This window comes from Symphalangus syndactylus, chromosome 13 (genome assembly GCF_028878055.3).
Source record: "Symphalangus syndactylus isolate Jambi chromosome 13, NHGRI_mSymSyn1-v2.1_pri, whole genome shotgun sequence".
Lineage (NCBI taxonomy): Eukaryota > Metazoa > Chordata > Mammalia > Primates > Hylobatidae > Symphalangus > Symphalangus syndactylus.
The window spans coordinates 64,907,738-64,929,105 of NC_072435.2; the positions used below are offsets into that span (position 1 = coordinate 64,907,738).

The 21,368-nt window shown below is 39.4% G+C and overlaps 1 protein-coding gene across 7 annotated transcripts in view; it reads left to right on the plus strand.

Annotated features, from left to right (window-relative positions):
- FRS2 (fibroblast growth factor receptor substrate 2) overlaps positions 1 to 21,368 on the plus strand; it is a 110,273-nt gene that overhangs the window by 42,640 nt on the left and 46,265 nt on the right. For 3 of the 7 annotated variants that reach the window (XM_055235925.2, XM_055235922.2, XM_055235924.2), the window contains 2 exons: positions 17,359 to 17,454; positions 18,514 to 18,556. The exons of 1 other annotated variant lie outside the window; for it this stretch is intronic. The gene's annotated coding sequence lies outside the window, so the exon portion shown is untranslated. Of the gene's footprint in view, positions 1 to 11,584; positions 11,733 to 17,358; positions 17,455 to 17,497; positions 17,842 to 18,513; positions 18,557 to 21,368 lie in introns of those variants that run through there. 3 more of the 7 variants (XM_063614222.1, XM_055235926.2, XM_063614220.1) reach the window with 2 other exon arrangements.

Here is a 21,368-nt window from a genome sequence, read left to right on the forward strand (position 1 = left end):
CTGGATGTACATTAACAACAATATACCTTTCCAAATTCTTCTTTCTTTTTTCCTAAATTTTAATCTGAAAAGATTTGCTGTTTTAAACTCTTTTTTTTTTTTAGGTTGGCAGTCAACAATCACCTTTTTAAAAAAAAAACTATGCTTGATTTTGTTCATATATATGGTAACTGGCTGCTGAGACTAGGGAAACTAGTCCCCAAGCTTCAGCCTCCCCACAAACCTTGTATCACCATTTATACTGATGAGTAATAAAATTAACAGATTTGAGCTGTAACATCTGAACACTGGAAAAAGCTTTACTGAACTGTAAAATAGACCTGCAGAGAAATCTGGCAGAGGATGAGGAGTGTACATTAGCCTATGACAATGAGGCACTGACTTACTATGCACTATTTTAACAGAGAATTGAATAGTTCTGCTATTCAGATATTTTACTGTTATGTTTTAAAACAAAAGAGGAATATATATGGTTTTCTGATAATAATTAAAAACTTTTTGACCTAAAAATGACCCTTGGGGGTGGGGCTCCTCAAGTGTAAAGCTCCTGCTGGGAAGAAAACTGTTGGGAATGCATAGGTTGGTTTTAGGCATGGTGGAATCATTTGTTACCTCAATGAAAGCTACTCCTTGGATAGAGTTGTTTTCCTGTGATATCACTTCTCCTTGACAGTGTTCCTTTGAAATAAATCTAAATCTGCCTAGATATTTCTTACTTTCTAAATTAAGAAAATAATTATCCATAATTTATGAAAATAAAATTCCAAGACTTCCCAGGATAAATCCATTGGTTAAAAGCAAACAATACTTTTTGAGTTTCTTTGGAGAGATGGAAAATTGCTTTTCTTTCTGTGTGGGTGAGGCAGGTGAGAATAGATTTCGCCCCTGCATGATGTCAATCAGAATTTTTGGTTAGTAAAAACCAAATCAAATGTGTTTTAAAAGGAAATTGGGTAGAGCTCAGTGGCTTATCAAATTGTTTTGAGGATTGGAGAACCAGATTCAGGCCTAAGCAACCAGAAACAATGCTCCAAATCACATTGCATAATTCCCATGAGGATGCCGGTACCATCTAGAGACAGACGGATGCCACAGCCTGTCCCAGCAACACTGCTGGCTCTGGATGACTCTAAATGCTGCCACCTCTGCCCTAGACTTGACCTTGCTGAAACTGCTCCACCATTAGTGTGAGAATGAGCTCCTTCTGCTCTCTGCTTCTGCTCACTAGTTTGCTACTCTGGGATGCACATGTGTGTTTGGCAAAACATGTATCCTAGATGTATGGGAGATGTGGGAAAGTGTTTAACCTTCTGCAATTATAAGATGGGTGGATGGCCAGGTGCAGTGGTCATGCCTTTAATCCCAGCACTTTGAGAGGCTGAGGTGGGTGGATCACCTGAGGTCAGGAGTTCTAGACCAGCCTGGCCAACATGGCGAAACCCCATCTCTACTAAAAATACAAAAATTAGCCAAGTGTGTTGGTGTGTGCCTGTAATCCCAGCTACCTAGGAGGTTGAGGCAGGAGAATCGTTTGAACCTGGGAGGCGGAGGTTGCAGTGAGCTAGATCACACCGCTGCACTCCAGCCTCGGCAACAGAGTGGGACTCTGCCTCAAAAAAAAAAAAAAAAAAAAGAAAAAAGAAAAAGGTGGGTGGAGTTCTCAAGAACTCCAAGCTGTGGAACCAGTGTTTTACCTTCTGAAATCATATGGCAGGAGAAGTTCAAGCAGACAAAAAGAATAATAGATGTTCACTGCACCTGATGTTTCAGATAGAATGTGAAGCCCTCAATATGTGCCACCATGCTAAATGTTTTACAAGAATTATCTGTGTCATCCTCACAACAAACTTATTAGTTTCATTTTAGAGATTAAAAGATAGACCAAGAGCAGGTAACCTGCCCAAGATTGTACAGTTAGTGATAGCAGTGTTGGGATATAAATTCAGAGCTATGACTCCAAAGCCAGTGCTAACTACTTAATTAAACTGACTTTTAATGTTTTTTCTGTCCTGATGCATTTAGCTTAAAATTCTGTAAGTGAATCTATTAGATTGAACCTACTATGTTTATTAAGATTTTGTGTATGGCATGTTTATGTGTTTAGGTAGTTTAAGGAAAGCTGAAAGTTTCTGGCTTTAATTTTTTCTATTTTCAACAGATGATTAAATAATTTCTGATTCTTTTTCTCACTTTGTGACTATTTTTGTAATTCACTTTACTTCAGACTACAACCTGATAAAATGCTTTGTTTCTGAATATCAGTGCTTAGAAATGAGTTACTGAGTGTGAGAGACAGGCTGACATAAAAGGAGAGGGGATATAGAGTGACCGAGACTGAGGGAGGAAGGGAAAAACATCCCTCGCTCTCTCTTGCTGTCTCTCTCTCACAGACATACACACACCCACACCCACCCCTTGAGAGGGAGAAACAAAGACAAATACATGTGGAAGAGAGGGTATGCACACACATTACCCTGAAAGCAACATTTTTAATCTTTTGTTCCCTCTAATGGTAGGTTGAAAAACAAGTAAAATTTTCCCTTTCTGTATCAGGAAAGTCATTGAGTTCTTTTTTTTTTTTTTTTAAAGTTTGAATCTGTGCTCTCCCTAGAGTAAACAGTAGATCTTAAGCCTCTCTACCAGTTTACATTTTATATTGGTTTATGTATTTTTAGTTTGACCGCCCCACCCCCATCCCCACACACGGCAAAAGGTGTGATATCTAGGAGAAATAAACAAGAACTGTTATTTAACCCGGGAAATATCCAACTTGGTTTGGGCAAGAAGAAATCGTAAAGACAAACTCCCATAGTTTCTATGATGTCAATTAAGCTGGAGTATTTATTCGTAAACCACATCTCGTTAATTATTACTTTAGCACAAGTCTGTCCTACAGGTTTTTCTATACTTCCAAAACAGTACTTCATAATAATGTTATTTTATTCACTTGGGCCTTTAAGACTAAATAGGCAGCTATATTTTTGTAAAAGTGAGTAGATTTTTTTTTTTGAGACGGAGTTTCGCTCTTGTTGCCCAGGCCGTCGTGCAATGGCGTGATCTCGGCTCACAGCAACCTCCGCCTCCCGGGTTCAAGCCATTCTCCCGCCTCAGCCTCCTGAGTAGCTGGGATTACAGGCATGCGCCACCACGTCCGGCTAATTTTGTATTTTTAGTAGAGACGGGGTTTCTCCATGTTGGTCAGGCTGGTCTTGAACTCCGGACCTCAGGTGATCCACCTGCCTCGGCCTCCCAAAGTGCTGGGATTACAGGCGTGAGCCACCGCGCCTAGCCAAAAGTGAATAGATTAAGTGCCCTTCCACGCACATGCTCTTGTAGACTGTCTGAGTGTGGGCTGGGTGCTAGAGATGTGCTTGATGTAAGGTAAATATCCATGAAATTAAAAGTGATCTGTGTTCTGTTTAAATATTAAATTGTCAACATTGAGTATACTATACTTTTTGTCCTTATGTCCATCTGACCTTTCCTAGCATATAACTTTTAATGTGAGAACTGTTATTTCTTTATAATTTTTTTGTTTTAATCCAGTACTAGCTGTATAAAATGGATTTTTGCATAAAAGCAGTTGATGTTACATATTCTTCTATTCTGCCACTTTTAAGATTCATGCTTCTTATACAAACTTTTTAGTGAATCAGTTTTCAAATGAGCAGTAGTCCATTTTTGAAAACAGTGTTGGCATATATAGACTTAGCATCCCTAATCCAAAAATTTGAAATCTGAAATGCTCCAAAATTCAAAACTTTTTGAGCACCAACATGATGCTACACTGAAAATTTCACATCTGACCTCATGTCATGGGCTACAGTGAAAACACAGGCACACAACACACAGCCTATTCATCCTTCACAAGGGAAAAAAGACCCTCCCAAGCCCTCACAGCTGTAGTTAACCTTTTCTGTGTGCAGAATGATGATGGTGCTAAACAACTACAGATTGTCCACATCGGTGGCTGAGATAGCAACACCTTTGCTTTCTGATGGTTCAGTGTATATACAAACTTTGTTTCATGGGCAAAATTATTTAAAATGTTGTATAAAATTACTTTCAGGTTATATGTATAAGGTATATATGAAGTGTAAATGAGTTTCATGTTTAGACTTGGTCTCATTCCCAAGATATCTCATTATGTATATGCAGATATTCCAAAATCTGAAAAAAAATGTGAAATTCGAAACACTTCTAGTTTCAAGCATTTTGGATAAGGGATACTCAACCTGTACATTTTTTTTTTTTTTTTTTATCTTTAGGGGCATTTGCCAATGGTGAATCTAACTAATCATCTAGATAAGAAATGGTGTGTGAGGCCAGAGCAGTGATCCACTGACCCTAGACTGTCCTAAAGAGCCACACCAAGGAAACAGATTTCTTACTGGAATTCTGCCATTCCTAAAGGGCACATAGGCCATTTCTAATTTCCTTTAACTCATAATTCATGCATTTATTTAAACTGTTCGGCATTGCTGTCGGTTCTGATTCATATATAATACACATATGTTATACATGTATTAAGCTGAAATGTCCTATAAATTTGTTGGAATGTGTAATTCTGGGGGGAAAAAACATTTATCTTGCGAATTTGAGTTCTTTCCTTGCTCATAAGCTGCTTCATTTTCTTTACCTGTAAAATATAAAATGATTTCACAGGTATTTTCCCCCCACTCTAAAAATATGTTGTAATATGGCAAATTTATAGGGTTTGTCTTTTTTGCCCTTCTTCTTAGCACTTTTTTTTCCTATATTGCATTTATATATAAAATATTAAGCACTTTTTTCTGTATAAGGAAGGAGGCACAAGTTAGGGAGGACCACTGAATTCATTTGGCTTATCTTAACTAAAAGTTGTGTGGATTTCACAAGAAACAGTATTTCACAGCAGTAGTTCAGAGAAAACAGGTATAGCTTGTCTTGAGTGCTTTGAGATATGGATTTATTGAAGACCTCTTCATGAGACATGAGTTCTACTTCTCAATTTGTTGGAAACTGGTTGAAGACGTTGGCGATTCCTTCTTTCATTGTCTTTTGTACAATTCCCACTTATGAGAAATTACCTTAGAGTTTAGTTGTGGGAAAAATTGTCTCTATATCCTGTACACTGCTGAAAAATATTTAGAGCCTACCAGAACTACTGACAAATGAAGATAGTGTTTTCCTTCTGACAGATAAAGGCAGATTTTTTTTTTTTTAATTGTAGCTATTTTTTTGGCCAAAGGGCTCACGCCTGTAATCCTAGCACTTTGGGAGGCCGAGGTGGCAGATTGCTTGAGCTCAGGAGTTTGACATTAGCCTGGGCAACATGGTGAAACCCTGTCTCTGTGAAAACATAGAAAAAATATAATTAGCTGGACGTGGTGGCATATGCCTGTAGTCCCAGCTACTTTGGGGGCTGAGGCAAGAGGATCACTTGAAACCAGGAAGTCGAGGCTGCAGTGAGCAGAGATGGCGCCACTGCCCTCCAGCCTAGTTGACAAAGTGAAACCCTGTCTTAAAAAAAAAAAAACAAAAAACAGTTGTAGGCCAAGCGCAGTGGCTCATGCCTGTAATCCCAGCACTTTGGGAGGCTGAGGCAGGTGGATCACCTGAGGTCTGGAGTTCGAGACTGGCCTGACCAACATGGAGAAACCCCATCTCTACTAAAAATACAAAAGTAGCCGGGTGTCGTGGTGCATGCCTGTAATCCCAGCTACTTGGGAGGCTGAGGCAGGAGAATCGCTTGAACCCGGGAGGCGGATAGTGCCCTTGCACTCCAGCCTTGGCAACAAGAACAAAACTCCGTCTCAAAAAAAAAAAAGTTTTAACTGGTTTTCATTGACTTCTATTTTTGAAGTTATGGATTATTGCCTAGAAAATAAGGGGGCCAAGGTGTGTTTTATACAAATTGCATCCACTTCTGAGGAAGTTAATGGACTGGGTGGCAGTCTCTGGGGCACACAGATATGAAGATACCATCTTCAAGAAGAGGCTATCAAATACTGAGGTCTTTTGGTATTCACGTATGTCGGTTCCCTGGGATCATATAAAAGGCAAACCTGCTTTAGTACCAAGCTGCTCTTCATAGTGAATATTTTGTGTATTGCATTAAAATTCATGAAAAACAGTAAAATCACAGACTCTGATGACGTTTACATTTGTATGCATCTCTTATGCGTAATGTTGAAGACATAGAAGAAAACTCACTCTGGAAGTTTTATTTTTTTAAGTTCAGGGATACGTGTGCAAGTTTGTTATATTGGTTAACTTGTGTTACGGGGTTTGTTGTACAGATGATTTCATCATGCAAGTACTAAGCCTAGTACCCAATAGTTATTTTTTTCTGCTTCTCTCCCTCCTCCCACCCTCCACCCTCTGGTAAGCCACAGTGTCTGTTGTTCCCCTCTTTGTGTCCATGTGTACTCATCATTTAGCTCTCACTTATAAGCGAGAACATGGGGTATTTGGTTTTCTGTTCCTGTGTTAGTTTGCTTAGGATAATGGCCTCCAGCTTCACCTTTTGTTTCTGCAAAGGACATGATCTTGTTCTTTTTTATGACAGTTTAGTATTCCATGTTGTATATGTACCACATTTTCATTATCCAGTCTACCATTAAAGGGCATTTAGGTTGATTCTATGTCTTTGCTATTGTGAATAGTGTTGCAGTGATCATATATGTGCGTATGTCTTTATGACAGAACGATTTATATTCCTTTGGGTGTATACCTGGTAATGGGATTGCTGGATTGAATGGTAGTTCTGTTTTTAGCTCTTTGAGGAATCACCACACTGCATTCCACAATGGTTGAGCTAATTTACACTCCCACCAACTGTATATAAGCATTCCCTTTTGTCTGTAACCTTGCCACACGTTATTTCTTGACTTCTTAATAATAGTCATTCTGACTGATGTGAGATGGTATCTCATTGTGGTTTTGATTTGCATTTTTTTAGTGATCAGTGATAATGAGCTTTTTTTCATATGCTTGTTGGCCACATTTATGTCTTCTTTTGAGAAGTGTCGGTACGTGTCCTTTGCCCACTTTTTAATGGGGGTTGTTTTTCTCTTGAAAATATGTTTAAGTTCCTTATAGATGCTGGATATTACAGCTTTGTCAGATGCAGAGTTTGCAAATATTTTCTCTCGTTCTGTAGGTTGTCTCTTTTCCTCTATTATTAATTTTTTTTTTTTTTTTTTTTGCTGGGCAGAAGCCCTTTAATGTAATTAGATCCCATATGTCAGTTTTTACTTTTGTCGCAATTGCTTTTGGCATCTTCATCATGAAATCTTTGCCAGTTCCTATGTCCAGAATGGTATTGCCTAGGTTGTCTTCCAGGGTTTTTATAGTTCGGGGTTTTATATTTAAGTTTTTAATCCCTCTTGAGTTGATTTTTGTAGATGCTGTCGGAAAGGGATCCAGTTTCAGTCTTCTGCATATGGCTATCCAGTTATCCCAGCACCATTTGTTGATTAGGGAGTCCTTTTCCCATTGTTTGTTTTTGTCAAGTTTGTTGAAGACCAGGTGGTTGTAGTTGTGCGGCCATATTTTTTTGGTTTCTCTTCTGTTCCATTGGTCTGTATGCCCGTTTTTGTACCAGTACCTGCTGTTTGGGTTACTGTAGCCCTATGGTGTAATTTGAAGTCAGGTAGCATGATGGCTCCTGCTTTGTTCTTTTTTCTTAGGATTACATTGGATATTTGGGCTTTTTTTGTGGTGGTGGTTCTGTATAAATTAAAAAAAAATTTTTTCTAGTTCTGTAAAGAATGTCGTTGGTCGTTGATAAATTGCTTTGGGCAGTGTGGCCATTTTAACGATATTGATTCTTCCTATCCATGAGCACGGAATGTTTTCCCATTTGTTTGTGTCATCTCTGATTTCTTTGAGCAGTGTTTTGTAATTCTTGTTGTAGAGCTCTTTTACTCTCCTGGTTAGCTGTATTCCTAGGTATTTTATTTTTTTTGTGGCAATTGTGAACAGGATTGTATTCCTGATTTGGCTCTTAGCATGGCTGTTGGTGTATAGGAATGCTAGTGATTTTAGTACATTGATTTTGTATCCTGAAGCTGCTGAAGTTGTTTATCAGATCTAGGAGCTTTTAGGCTGAGACTAGCGTTTTCTAGATACAGAATTATGTTGTCTGCAAACAAGGATAGTTTGACTTCCTCACCTCCTATTTGAATGCCCTTTATTTCTTTCTCTTGCCCAATTGCTCTGGCCAGGACTTCCAATACTATGTTGAATAGAAGTGGTGGCAAGAGGGCATCCTTGTTTTGTGCTGGTTTTTAAGGGGAATGCTTCCAGCTTTTGCCCATTCAGTATGATGTTGGCTGTGGGTTTGTCATAGATAGCTCTTATTATTTTGAGGTATGTTCCTTCAGTGTCTAGTTTGTTGAGAGTTTTGTTTTTTTTTTTTTTTTTTGAGATGGAGTCTTGCTCTTGCGCCCAGGCTGGAGTGCAGTGGCGTGATCTTGGGTCACTGCAAGCTCCGCCTCCTTGATTCACACCATTCTCCTGCCTCAGCCTCCCGATTAGCTGGGACTACAGGTGCCCACCACCGTGCCTGGCTAATTTTTTGTATTTTTAGTAGAGACGGGGTTTCACTGTGTTAGCCAGCATGGTCTCGATCTCCTGACCTCGTGACCCACCTGCCTTGGCCTCCCAAAGTGCTGGGATTATAGGCGTGAGCCACCGCACCCAGCCTTGTTGAGAGTTTTTAACGTGAAGAGGTACTGAATTTTATTGAGAGCCTTTTCTGCATCTATTGAATTGATCATGTGGTTTTTATCTTTAGTTCTGTTTATGTGATGAATCACATTTATTAATTTATGTGTGTTGAACCAAACTTGCATCCCAGGGATAAAGCCTACTTGACTGTAGGGGATTCACTTTTTGGTGTGCTGCTGGATTTGGCTTGCTTGTATTGTGTTGAGGATTTTTGCATCTATGTTTATCAAGGATATTGGCTGAAGTTTTCTTTGTGTGTATGTGTGTGTCTCTGCCAGGTTTTGGTATCAGGATGATGCTCACCTCATAGAATGAGTTAAGGAGGAGTCCCTCCTCAGTTTTTTTGGGATAGTTTCAGTACAGATGGTACCAGCTCTTCTTTTATTCATTTCTCCTAGATTTTCTAGTTTGTGTGCATAGAGGTGTTCATAGTACTCTGTGATGGTTATTTTTATATTTGTGGGGTCAGTAGTAACATTGTCTTTGTCATTTCTCATTGTGTTTATTTGTATCTTCTCTCTTCTTTCATTAGTCTAGCTAGCAGTCTATTAATTTTTTTCAAAAAGCCAACTCCTGGGTGTGTTGATCTTTTGAATGGTTTCTTGTGTCTCAGTCTACTTTGGTTCAGCTCTGATTTTGGTTATTTCTTGTTTTCTGCTAGCTTTGGAGTTGGTTTGCTCTTGCTTCCCTAGTTCTTTTAGTTGTAATTTTAGGTTGTTTATTTAAGGTCTTTCTGACTTTTTTATGTGAGCATTTAGTGCTATAAATTTCCCTCTTCACGCTGCCTTAGCTGTGTCTGAGATTCTGGTTGTATCTTTGCCCTCATTAGTTTCAAATAATTTCTTGACTTCTGCTTTAATTTCATTTTGTTTACCCAAAAGTTATTAAGGAGCAGGTTAATTTCCATGTAACTAAGGTTTTGAGCAATTTTCTTAGTCTTGAGTTCTATTTTTATTATGTTGTGGTGCAGAAAGGTGGTTGGTATGATTTTGCTTCTTTTGCATTTGCGGAGGATTATGTTCAATTGTGTAGTTGATTTTAGAGTATGTGCCGTGTGGCGATAAGAAGAATGTATACTCTGTTTTAGGGTGGAGAGTTCTGTAGATGCATATCAGGTTCATTTGGTCCAGTGTTGAGTTCAGGTCCTGAATATCTTTGTTAATATTCTTCCTTAAAGGTCTGTCTAATACTGTCAGTGGGGTGTTAAAGCCTCACACTTATTGCATGGGGGTCTAAGTCTCTTTGAAGATCTCTTAAGAACTTGCTTTATGAATCTGGGTGCTTCTGTGTTGGGTGTATATATATTTAGGATAGTTAGGTCTTCTTGTTGAATTGAACCTTTTACCATTATGTAATGCCCTTGTCTTTTTTGATCTTTGTTGGTTTAAGGTTTGTTTTGTCTGAAATTAGGATTGCAACCCCTGCTTTTTCTGTTTTCCATTTCCCTGGTAGATTTTTCTCCACTCCTTTGAGTCCATGGGTGTCATTGCATGTGAGATGGGTCTCTTGAAGACAGCATACCATTGGGTCTTGTTGCTTTATCCAGTTTGCCACTCTGTGCCTTTTAATTGGGGTAGTTAGCCTATTAACATTGCAGGTTAGTATTGATATGTGTGAGTTTGATCCTGTCATCATGATGTTAACTTGTTATGCTGACTTGTTTGTGTGGTTGCTCTGTAGTGTCACTGGTCTGTGTACTTCAGTTTGTTTTGGTAGTGACTGGTAAGGGTCTTTCCTTTCCATATTTAGTACTTCTTTCAGCAGCTCTTGTAAAGCAGGTCTGGTGGTAACAAATTCCTTCAGCATTTGTTTGTTTGAAAATGATCTTATTTCTCCTTCATTTATGAAGCTGGGTTTGGCCGGATATTAAATTCCAGTGCTCCAGGAACACTGGTTACCACACTCCAACGGGCAAGTGCCAGCCAAAGCACTTCATAGGGTGATAGCAGCAGGCTTGGTCCTTGTACTCATTTGCACGTGCCAACAGCAGTGGCAGTGTGGACACGTGTGGACTGTGGCAAGGTGCTAGCCAGCACCAGGGTGCCAGCCTCCATGCAGACATTTGCAGCAGCTGGGCGGCAGCATGGCTGGAGGAGGGCAGGGGGTCCCTGCAAGGAATAGAATGGGGCACTGATGGGGGCAGTCTGCTGTTCTCCATGCTTAGTTTTGGGCAGGCAGGAGTGTCGGCGGCAGGGGCTGGTGGTCTCATTGCTGCCAGTGCTCCTATGACAGTGGTGGTATGGTGGGGGATAGGGGACGGGGGTGCACTCATGGCAGCAGAGGCATGGCAGGGTGCAGACGCCCTGGCTGGGAAGGGAAGGCAAGATTCCTACTGGCACACACAGGTACCTGGGGGCTGCAGTGCATGCAGGCGTGGCCAGGGTGGGACCCTGGGAGAGGCCAGCTGATTGAAGGGTGTTCAGGTCAAACTGGCCCTGTTTCATGGACAAGACTGGCTCTGCAAAGTTCAGATCTGACAGTTTCGCTAGGGCTAAAATCTCCTATGGGAGCCAGTCAATTCTAGGGGAATGGGCATCCCTGGCCGTGTTCCACTACAGAGGCTCCAGCACCAAACCCTCTAGACTTGGCACAGGCTGGAGTTCTGCTACTACCACTTCTCTAAGTAGCTGTCCCTGCCAACTCAAGTGTCCGTGGTGGCGGAGGGGTCTCTTCCTGCTGGGATTCCAGAGGCCCCTGGTGAGAGCAGGTTGTTCCTTGCCTGTTCAACTCACCCCTTCTGCAGGAATCATTGGGGGCCAGGAACTAGTCCTGGTGCCTGGTAGCCCTGTGTAGGGTTCCCAGCTTCCTCCCACTTCAGCTGTGCCCTGTTATCTTTCTTCCTTCTGATCTTAATGCCTTCCCTCTGCAGGTTTGCTAGGAGTGCACGAATCTTCCTGATGTCCCAGTCCCTTGGTGGGAGCTGTTTCTCCTGGCTTCATGTAGTCAGCCATCTTGGAGAGTCCTCCACTCTGAAAGTTTTTACCTTGATGCTCTAAATCGAATCACAATGTTAAGATGTAATACTGTTTTTTACTAAAAAAAATGCATTTTATGTCATGGCCTGGAATGTGTATAGCATGTTTTTATACAAACCACAAGTATTTAAATATGCATTATTCATACTGTTTGTGAGTATTCAAGAGGAAGGAAGGAAAGGAGAGAAAGATGAGACAAACTGAATATAGAGAGACTGTGTGTGTATGATAAAGTTTCAAGAAACAATACATATCTATATGCTCTGTGATCTGCATTTCCTTAAAATACAAAACAAAACAAGCAAATGCCACAGGTGATAACCCCCAACATTGATTTCAAAACCATGCAGACCATCCCATTATCTTTATATGTTCCTAATTCTAGGTCTGCACATGAAGTCTTTGTTACTGAGAAAGGAACACTAAAATCCTAAGGCTTAAAAAAAATAAAGTTGCATTGTTTATAATTGGTATCTTGAGAACGCGTGTCCTCTCTTTCCTGTCCTTTCATTTCCTTTATCTTTATTAACCATCAGTGCAATGGAGACTGTGAGGGAGATTTTTTTTTTCTTTAGCACCATAAACTCAACCAAGTGGTATGTGTTTTTTTAAAAGAATGTTGTTTTTTGCTGATAATTTCCAGATCACAAATACTTAGAAGACTAGCATATGTATTTAGTACTTTGGGAAACTTTATTTATTTTGATTTTAATTTTATTTTTTGAGATGGAGTTTTGGTCTTGTTGTCCAGGCTGGAGTGCAGTGGTGTAATCTTGACTCACTGCAACTTCTGCCCCCTGGGTTCAAGCAATTCTCCTGCCTCAGCCTCCCAAGTAGCTAGGAGTACAGGCATGCACCACCACACCCGGCTAATTTTGTATTTTTAGTAGAGACAGGTTTCGCCATGTTTATCAGCTGGTCTCCAACTCCTGACCTCAGGTGATCTGCCCACCTCGGCCTCCCAAAGTGCTGGGATTACAGGTGTGAGCCATGGTGCCTGACCCATCCTTTGGGAAACTTTAAATTGATCAGTCTGTTTCTCTGTGTAAATAAGTAAGTTGTATTGATGTTTAAATGGCATGTTTTTTAATCATGGGGATAATTTGTTCTAAGGAATTTTCACTTTTTCCAAATAACTTAGGACATTAGTATAATAAGGCTACATTTCCTGGGTAATGTGTCCTGATAAAGAATTACCTTGATTTTCATTTTAAAATACAGTGGGTATATTACTTTTACTGTGTGATAGGCAGTAGTTCAATCTAATAATAACCAAGTAAGCTTACGATTCAGAAAGAAAATATTCCTACACAATATTTTCTCATTAATGACACTTACAAAATCAGATGCTATTGAGTATGAAGAACTAAAGCCAATTAGTGTTATCTGATAATGTCAAGAATGTGTTCCACATGAGAGGATTTTTTAGAAAAAGAAAATTAGGAAAATTAATAAAACTAATAATTTTATTGTAAATTTTAAAAATTACTTTAAAGAAAATTTAACATATACATGTGTATGTATGTAGATAGATGAGAGAGAAAAATATTTCAGATCGTCAGAAAAGTGTAGAAACTTTTTTTTTTTTTTTTTGAGACGGAGTCTCACTCCGTCACCCATGCTAGAGTGCAGTGGCACCATCTCGGCTCACTGCAACCTCCGCCTCCCAGGTTCAAGTGATTCTCCTGCCTCAGCCTCCTCAGTAGATGGGACTACAGGTGCGTGCCACCACGCCTGGCTAATTTTTTGTATTTTTAGTAGAGACAGGGTTTCACCATGTTATCCAGGATGGCCTCAATCTCCTGAACTCGTGATCCACCCGCCTCGGCCTCCCAAAGTGCTGGGATTACAGGCCTGAGCCACCACATCCGGCCAGTGCAGAAACTTTTGATGAACACCTGTGTGGCCACCCCATCGAACCCTGACATTTTTTCCCTGACTTTTCTTAAGTGTATGGAATAACAATCAGTCATTTAAAGGTGATTTGAAAACCAATTATTGTGCTTTGCTCCGGCCACCTTATTTTTACTCAATTCTTTTAGACCTAAGTGTGGCACATTCTTTGGATTCACCCCTTAATGCCCTTAATAATCCCCTAATGCCACAGGTTTACTCTTAATGTATAGCAGTGAATCCTCTTCATTTGTCCTCTTGTCTGAAGCAAGAATGGAGCAAAGTTTTTTTTTTTTTAATAATTTTTTTTTTTAAAGAGACAAGGTCTAGGTACATCATCCAAGCGGGACTCTAACTCGTGGGCTCAAAGAATCCTCCTGCCTCAGCCTCCCAAGTAACTGGGATTCTTGTTGCGGGTCACCATGCCTGGCTTTAAGCAAATTTTTACATAAACAGTCTGGATTTACATGTTATTCCTTTGGCACAAATATGGGATTTGTCATTAATAACTGTATTCCAGTTTACTGCAGGTTATAATAGTGAACAAGACAAACTGGGATTTGGAATCCTGAGGCTATCTCTGATTTTAGACAAGTTAGGTAACCACCGTGTGCTTTAACCTTTTTGATTGGGAAATTCTGAGAATTAACTAAGGTAAATATGGGGCACATAGAAGTTGCTCAATAAAAGTTTTTAATATTACTAGCTTTCAAGTGGTTGAACTTGCTAAAAGTCTGATTTCTAAATGAGTGGGAGCATTTCGGTACAAAAATATTCAAGGGTTCTCTCCAACTTTCCAAACAAAGCAGATTTGAACATTAAATTTCATCATCCAACTTTTGGAACCCCTGCTAATTGTTTCCATTGTACTTTTGGTTTATTTTTATACCTAAGGTCTGATAGGCACATAACAAATGCTTTATGTACCTTAAAGTAAGTGAAAATAGATTGTTCAGATGAAAGGTATGTGGATAAGTCAGTTCTGCAGCAATTCTAGAGAACTCTTGCCAGAACTGTATCTTTGTTTTGGTTTTCGGAGACTGTTAAATGTGATCACTGAGTCAGACTTGCTGTTTTCTCTGTCCCCTGGCTATCTCTCTTAAGACCCTGAAGTTTGCCAGCCATAGAATGTTTAAAAGGCAGAGGAGGGCTTAGCCTAGGGGGAGTTTGTTTATGTAAAGAAAAAATAATTAAGTTTAAACATCCTACCATGTCATAGCTAGTTTAGTCATGTTAAGAGTTAGTGAGTTCTTTTGATTCTTTCCTGGTGGTCTTGATACCTAAAGGTAACAGATAAATTTGAAGCAGTTAAACTTCCTGAGATTACCTGGAACCGTACGGTAATCCCAAACAGAAATCCCTAACGAAGTGGGAGGAAAGGGAATGCCATTTATTTTGCTGGTTTTTGTTTTTTAATGGTACTCTTTTAATTCAAATCTTCTACCACTCTGTTCTAGAGTTATGGTACAGATGATTTAAAAACAAAACAGTTTAAAAAAACCACACTGTGATAGATACATCTTCATTATTGCTTTGAAGTCAGGAACACTTAAGAATCTTTTAAAAGGAACAGTGTAGCTCTACAGATGTTTAGACACAAAGAAACATCTAAAAATTGATGGTATGTTTGAAGATTACCATCTCCCAAATTCATAATTTACTATTCCTTACAAATTCTTTGCCAGATAAGGAAAACTAAGACAGCTATTTTGGGCTTGCCCAGGACACTAGGGCAGATTTCTTTGATGAGATGACTTATAAAAACAAAGTCCTAAAGGAAGACGAGAAATAAGCCAGAGAGAGAGAGAGAGATCTTTTGTTACTGGCAGAGGGAAAAACAAGTCCTGAGACCCTGAAGTGAGAAGGTGCTTGATAAGTTTAAGGAAAGGAAAGAGGCTGGTATGGCTTGAATGGGATGAATAAGGGAGACAGTGGTAGATGAGGTCAGAGAGATGGGGTGGGGGATAGCAGATCATGGTCTTTATGGGCCTTTGTAAGGAGTTTGGCTTTTAGACTACTGAGCTGGACTCAATTGGAGGATTTGATTGGAAGAATGACATGATCTGACTTTCTTTTGAAAATGGCTAATCTCACTGACTTGTTGAGGTGAGCAAGAGAGAGGCTGGGAGATCAGACAGGGAACCATTATACTAATGTGTATGCAAAATATTGTGGCTTGGACCATGGTAGTAAGAGTGGAAGTGGTAATAATATGAATATCTTTTGAAACTGGAGCTCTTAGGATGAACACTACATGGGTAGTGACATTTTAAAATACTAGAAGGTAGGCTGGGCATGGTTGCTCATTCCTGTAATCCCAGCACTTTGGGAAGCTGAGGCAGGTGGATCCCTTGAAGCCAGAAATTTCAGACCAGCCTGGCGAACATGGTGAAACCTTGTCTCTACTAAAAATACAAAAATTAGCCAGACATGGTGGCATGTGCCTGTAATCCCAGCTACTCGGGAGGCTGACAGGAGAATCGCTTGAACTTGGGAGGCAGAGGTTGCAGTGAGCCGAGATTACATCACAACACTCCAGCCTAGGCGACAGAGTGAGACCCTGTCTCAAAAATAAATAAATAAGTAAATAGTACTGGAAGGTTAAATATTTCATCAATTTAAGTTTAAAAAATTCATCTGTTTATTAATCATTTCAGTAAATCCCTATGAACGCTTATAGCATGGAATTCATTGTTTTAGGTGCTTGAAAAATACCCATAGGCTGAGTGTGGCAGCTCACGCCTGTAATTCCAGCACTTTGGGAGGCTGAGGTGGGCGGATCACCTGAGGTCAGGAGTTCAAGACCAGCCTGACCAACATGGTGAATCCCTGTCTCTACTAAAAATACAAAAATTAGCCAGGCGTGGTAGAGCGCGCCTATAGTCCCAACTGCTAGGCAGGCAGTTGGATTGCTTGAACGTGGGAGGCAGTGGTTGCAGTGAGCTGTGATCTCGTCACTGCACTCCAGCTTGGGCAACAGAGTGAGACTCCCGTCTCAAAAGAAAAAAAACAACAACCAGTAAATAAAAACAAAAACCCCTTCTGTGGTTTACTTTCTAGTTATAGGGGGAAAGTTGACAATAAACAAAAATAATAATTGCTTATAACAATTAATGATAATTGTTTATAATAAATAAGCAATTTGTTGCATTCAGAATGTACTATATTAGGGCTCCCATATATTTCTTTTTTTTTTCCAATCTGTAAATGGCACTCAGGAGTTGCAAGGTCCCACTGGGTGACAAGAATTGAGGACTAAAGAGTTCTGGTCCTGTGGGGCAAATAACCAGTTTTCGATCTCTCCCACCTCAGTCTCAGCTCTGTTAATAATGTTTTTTATGAGAAGGTTGCTCAAGAAGTGCTTTGAGGCTGGGCATGGTGGCTCATACCTGTAATCCCAGCACTTTGGGAGGCTGAGGTGGGAGGATTGCTTGAGTGCAGGAGTTCAAGACTAGCCTGGGCAATGTAGTGAGACCCTGTCTCTGCAAATAATAATTTTAAAAATTTCCTGGCCATGGTGGCATGCACCTGTGGTCCCAGCTACTCAGAAGGCTGAGGTGGGAGGATCGCCTGAGCCCATGAGATTGAGGCTGCAGTGAGGTGTGATGGTGCCACTATGCTTCAGCCTGAGTGACAGAATGAGACCCTGTCTCAAAGGGGAAAAAAGTGCTTTGAGAGTTCTTTCTGGTCACTACAATTTAGATAATTATCCTTAAAGAGTTTTGTTATAATATATTCAAGAGTAACATTCTTAATAACTTAACCTATATTTTAGAAATGACCATTAAGAAGTAGATGCCCAGATGCAAAAGTGATGAAACAGTCCATTTGTCATAAAGTAAGATGCAGCTGTGGCGTGTCAACCAGCTTGGTAAGTGTGGTCAAATCTTTTTTTTTTTTTTTTAACTTCATAGTTATCTACTTTGAAAATCATTTAATTAAAAAATATGGTAGACAGGCTGGGCATGGTGGCTCATACCTGTAATCCCAACACTTTGGGAGGCCGAGGCAGGTGAATCACCTGAGGTCAGGAATTCAAGACCAGCCTGGCCAACATGGTGAAACTCTGTCTCTACTAAAAATATAAAAATCAGCCAGGGATGTTGCCACGCACCTGTAATTTCAGCTACTTGGGAGGCTGAGGCACAAGAATTGCGTGAACCCGGGAGATGGAGGCTGCAGTGAGCTGAGATTGCACCACTGCACTCCAGCCTGGGCAACAGAGTGAGACACTGTCTCAAAAAGAAGAAAAAAAAAGGTAGACATTAAAGTTACCTTGTATTTTTGGTTTTACTTTGTAGTACAAATTCTACCATACAGCTCTAAGAAGTGTATTTCTGTGGTGTATCTTACAGCATAATTTTGATCATTATGCTTCTTGCATATTTTTAAAAATTAAATTTGTTTCATATGTTTCTTCCTAGGATTAAAAGTATACCCTTCAGTATGGGGTTTCTTATTGGAGTGGTGAAAATATTCTGGAATTAGATGATGTGGTCATGGTTACAAAACTTTGTGAATATGTTAAAAAAAAAAAAACACTGTTCAAAGAAATGCTTTTTACCTTATGTGAATTACACCGAAAGAAAAAAAAAAGTACCCTTCAGAACATCAAGTCTTAGAAAGAGTAAAATCTGTTTGACTTAACAGCTGTTTTAGAATATAAAAATTGCCACATATCATCAGGCACCTAGCAAAATGACTTGATATTTAGTGGATAGAATAAGTATTTTTGTAATAAAAGTAATAAATTTTGCTTTTTTATAACACATACTTTTGTTATCAGAGACCAACTGTCTCTCAAGCTTTCATAATATCAAATGTCATAGCATAATATTCTGAAAGTACTCTGTTAGCATTTTGTAATTTTTCATTTTTAATAGACTCTCTTGAAACTAACATTTCCACTTTCTACCTGAAATTTTTTTAGGAACAAAATTGTATCTGTTTTTCTCAGAAGAGAATTCCACAAGGTAAGAAATTGTAAATATAGTAATAAAACTAATATTGTTGAGTAAGGCTTAATTGCTCTTGATTTTTAAAAATTTGTTTCAATGTATTTATTTAATATCTCTTCTTTATTATAGGATTCTCACTAATTTATTAGCTACTGTTTTACTATGTCAGAATTTGCTAGCAAGACATCTTGTTTGAATTTAGGATGAAAGGGTATGATGAAAGTAGTCACCTTTAAAATTCAAATACTGCTTCTCATGGTCAGAGCTTATTGAGTGGGTTTATCCTTTTTAGTAAAAAAGTTCTTCCATTGGGGCTCATTTATCTTTTACTCAGTGGACATTGCCTACGTGACTTGGAGGAGTAGAGGGTTCATGGAAGCTCTCTTAGGGGCTGGCAGATTTGTTTGTTTGTCTGGTAAGGGTTGCATCCTCCAGAGGGGAGGAATGCCATGTCCTCGCATGGCAGAAGGTGGAGGGCAAGCAAAACTAATGCTGAGCAAAGCTTCTTTTATAAAGGCCTTAATTAGGTCATGAGGAAGGAGCCCTCATTACCTAGTCACCCCCTAAATGTCCCATCTCTTAATACTATCACATTGGCCATTAAATTTCAGCATCTGAATTTTGGAAGGGACACATTCAAACTATAGCAGGAAGGGAATTCACACACCTGCTGAAAGTGAAGCCAAGATTATGGCTTTTTAAAAGAAGTATTAATTTATATATCAGCACTTAAGTATTTATAAGATCTTTGGTGGGAAGACCAGAAAGTACTGAAGTTGATATTGACCTGTTATTCTATTCATTGTTGAATATTCCCGCCATCCCTTTTAAAAACTAAGAGAATTATACATCAGGTAACATAGTCCCTTTCTCCAATTTCTTTAATTTTGAGTCTTTTGTATGGCGTAGTAATTTTATTATTCTTACTTTGAAATGTTACCACACTGCATAAATAGAATAGATAGTATTCTCATTTTACAAATGAGGAAACCAGTAGTAGGATTGGCTTTAGGTTCTTTTACTAATCTTATACTGCCAAAGTATCAGCCAATACTTTCCTATGTATAAAAGGTATAATTACTAGGATAGTCTTAATTTGAAAAAAGTTGTTTCTAACCAGGAAGAACCTCATAGCCTGAGAAGTTTAAAAAACACACATATACAGACAAAAATATAGGCACTGAATACTGTAGGCCATAGTCAAAGGAACATTTATTAATATGGAATTGGTCCACCTCTGTTATATAGAAAAGTATTTCATAAGTATTTCCAATTTAGAATGAATGCCATAAATTTAAGTTGTCTAGGTTTTTTTTTTTGAGATGGCGTTTTGCTCTTGTTGCCCAGGCTGGAGTGCAATGGCACGATCTCGGCTCACCACAGCCTCCGCCTCCTGGGTTCAAGTGATTTTCCCGCCTCAGCCTCCTGAGTAGCTGGGATTACAGGCGTGCACCACTATGCCTGGCTAGTTTTGTATTTTTAGTAGAGACGGGGTTTCTCCATGTTGGTCAGGTTGGTCTTGAACTCCCGACCTCGGGTGATCCGCCTGCCTTGGCCTCCCAAAGTGTTGGGATTACAGGTGTGAGCCACCGTGCCTGGCCATATTTCTGGTTTTGAGCATGCCTGTTTACTTAAAGGTTATGTGTCTAGTTTTGATGGTGGGAAATTAGAATTTCATCGAGGGGATGAAATGAGCAATTTGATCTTGTGTTTTTCAGAATATAGTATTCCCCTCCCCACCAAATTATTTGTTTGTAGTGTGAAAATCAGGTATACTGGATTATAAACCAGTGTCTTCCGTCCCAAATGGCTTAATTTGGTTCAGACACTGCTTTATTGTTAGAGGCAGAGATTTAGATTGTTTTTGAGGAATCCAGTGCCATTCTAGGTCATTTTAAGTCTGAAGGGTCTTCAGATATATAATAGTAACCACTTGGCTTACACCTAGCTTACATTTAAGCCTGTGGAAAGACTGAGAGAGATTTCACATGTAGGTGGTGGAATACGGAAATGCAGATTGATAGTCTACTTGGTGTTATGGGACTTTGAAGTTTAGCAGTGTTTTTGTTGTTCAAAAATACACTATGATATTAAAAAGACATGGGTCTTCTGACCCTGATTTCTTATTGTGTATTAGGGCTTCAGGTGTTACAGTTCATTTTAGCCGAGGTTGAACATAATACACAAAAATGTGGATCATTGTATAGTTTATAAAAGAACAGTTATTTTAGATACCTTTTTGTTTCATGTTCCACTCTTAGAATTCCTTACTAGCTGGCTTGATTTTATTTTTTCAGCTACGTGCTTTTAGATTAAAAAACAAAAAAACAAAATTCAGAATAGGTTGAAACTCAACACAAATTGCTGCCACGTAACAAAAGTGCTGATCAAGTTAAATCAACCCCTGTAATGTGTATTGAAAGGAAAACCTCTCCTCTCTCCCCCAATTTGAAGAACAAGCATTTTCCCTGCAAGAAGTACTGACTTTAAATGGACCAGCTGTCCATATTAGGAGTACAGGGTTGCTAAGGTGACCATGGCTGTTTGGAGAAGAATGCAGCTGAGAGGGCAAGTTCTCGATGTGTGAGCTGAGGGAAGGAATGTGGTGTGATTATGCATCATTCCTCCTAATCACATGCTCACAAAGTGCTGTGTGGGCAGCATGTAGAAACTACAAATCTGAGCGCTGGAGCTTGTGTGTGGTTAAAAGCATTTTGTTTTCATGTAAGCCACAGGCTTACAGTTTAGATGAAAAAGATCTGCCTTGTATGTATGTGTGTGTTTGGGGTTAAAGTTGGGGACGGTGCTTTGATGGTAGATGAAATGG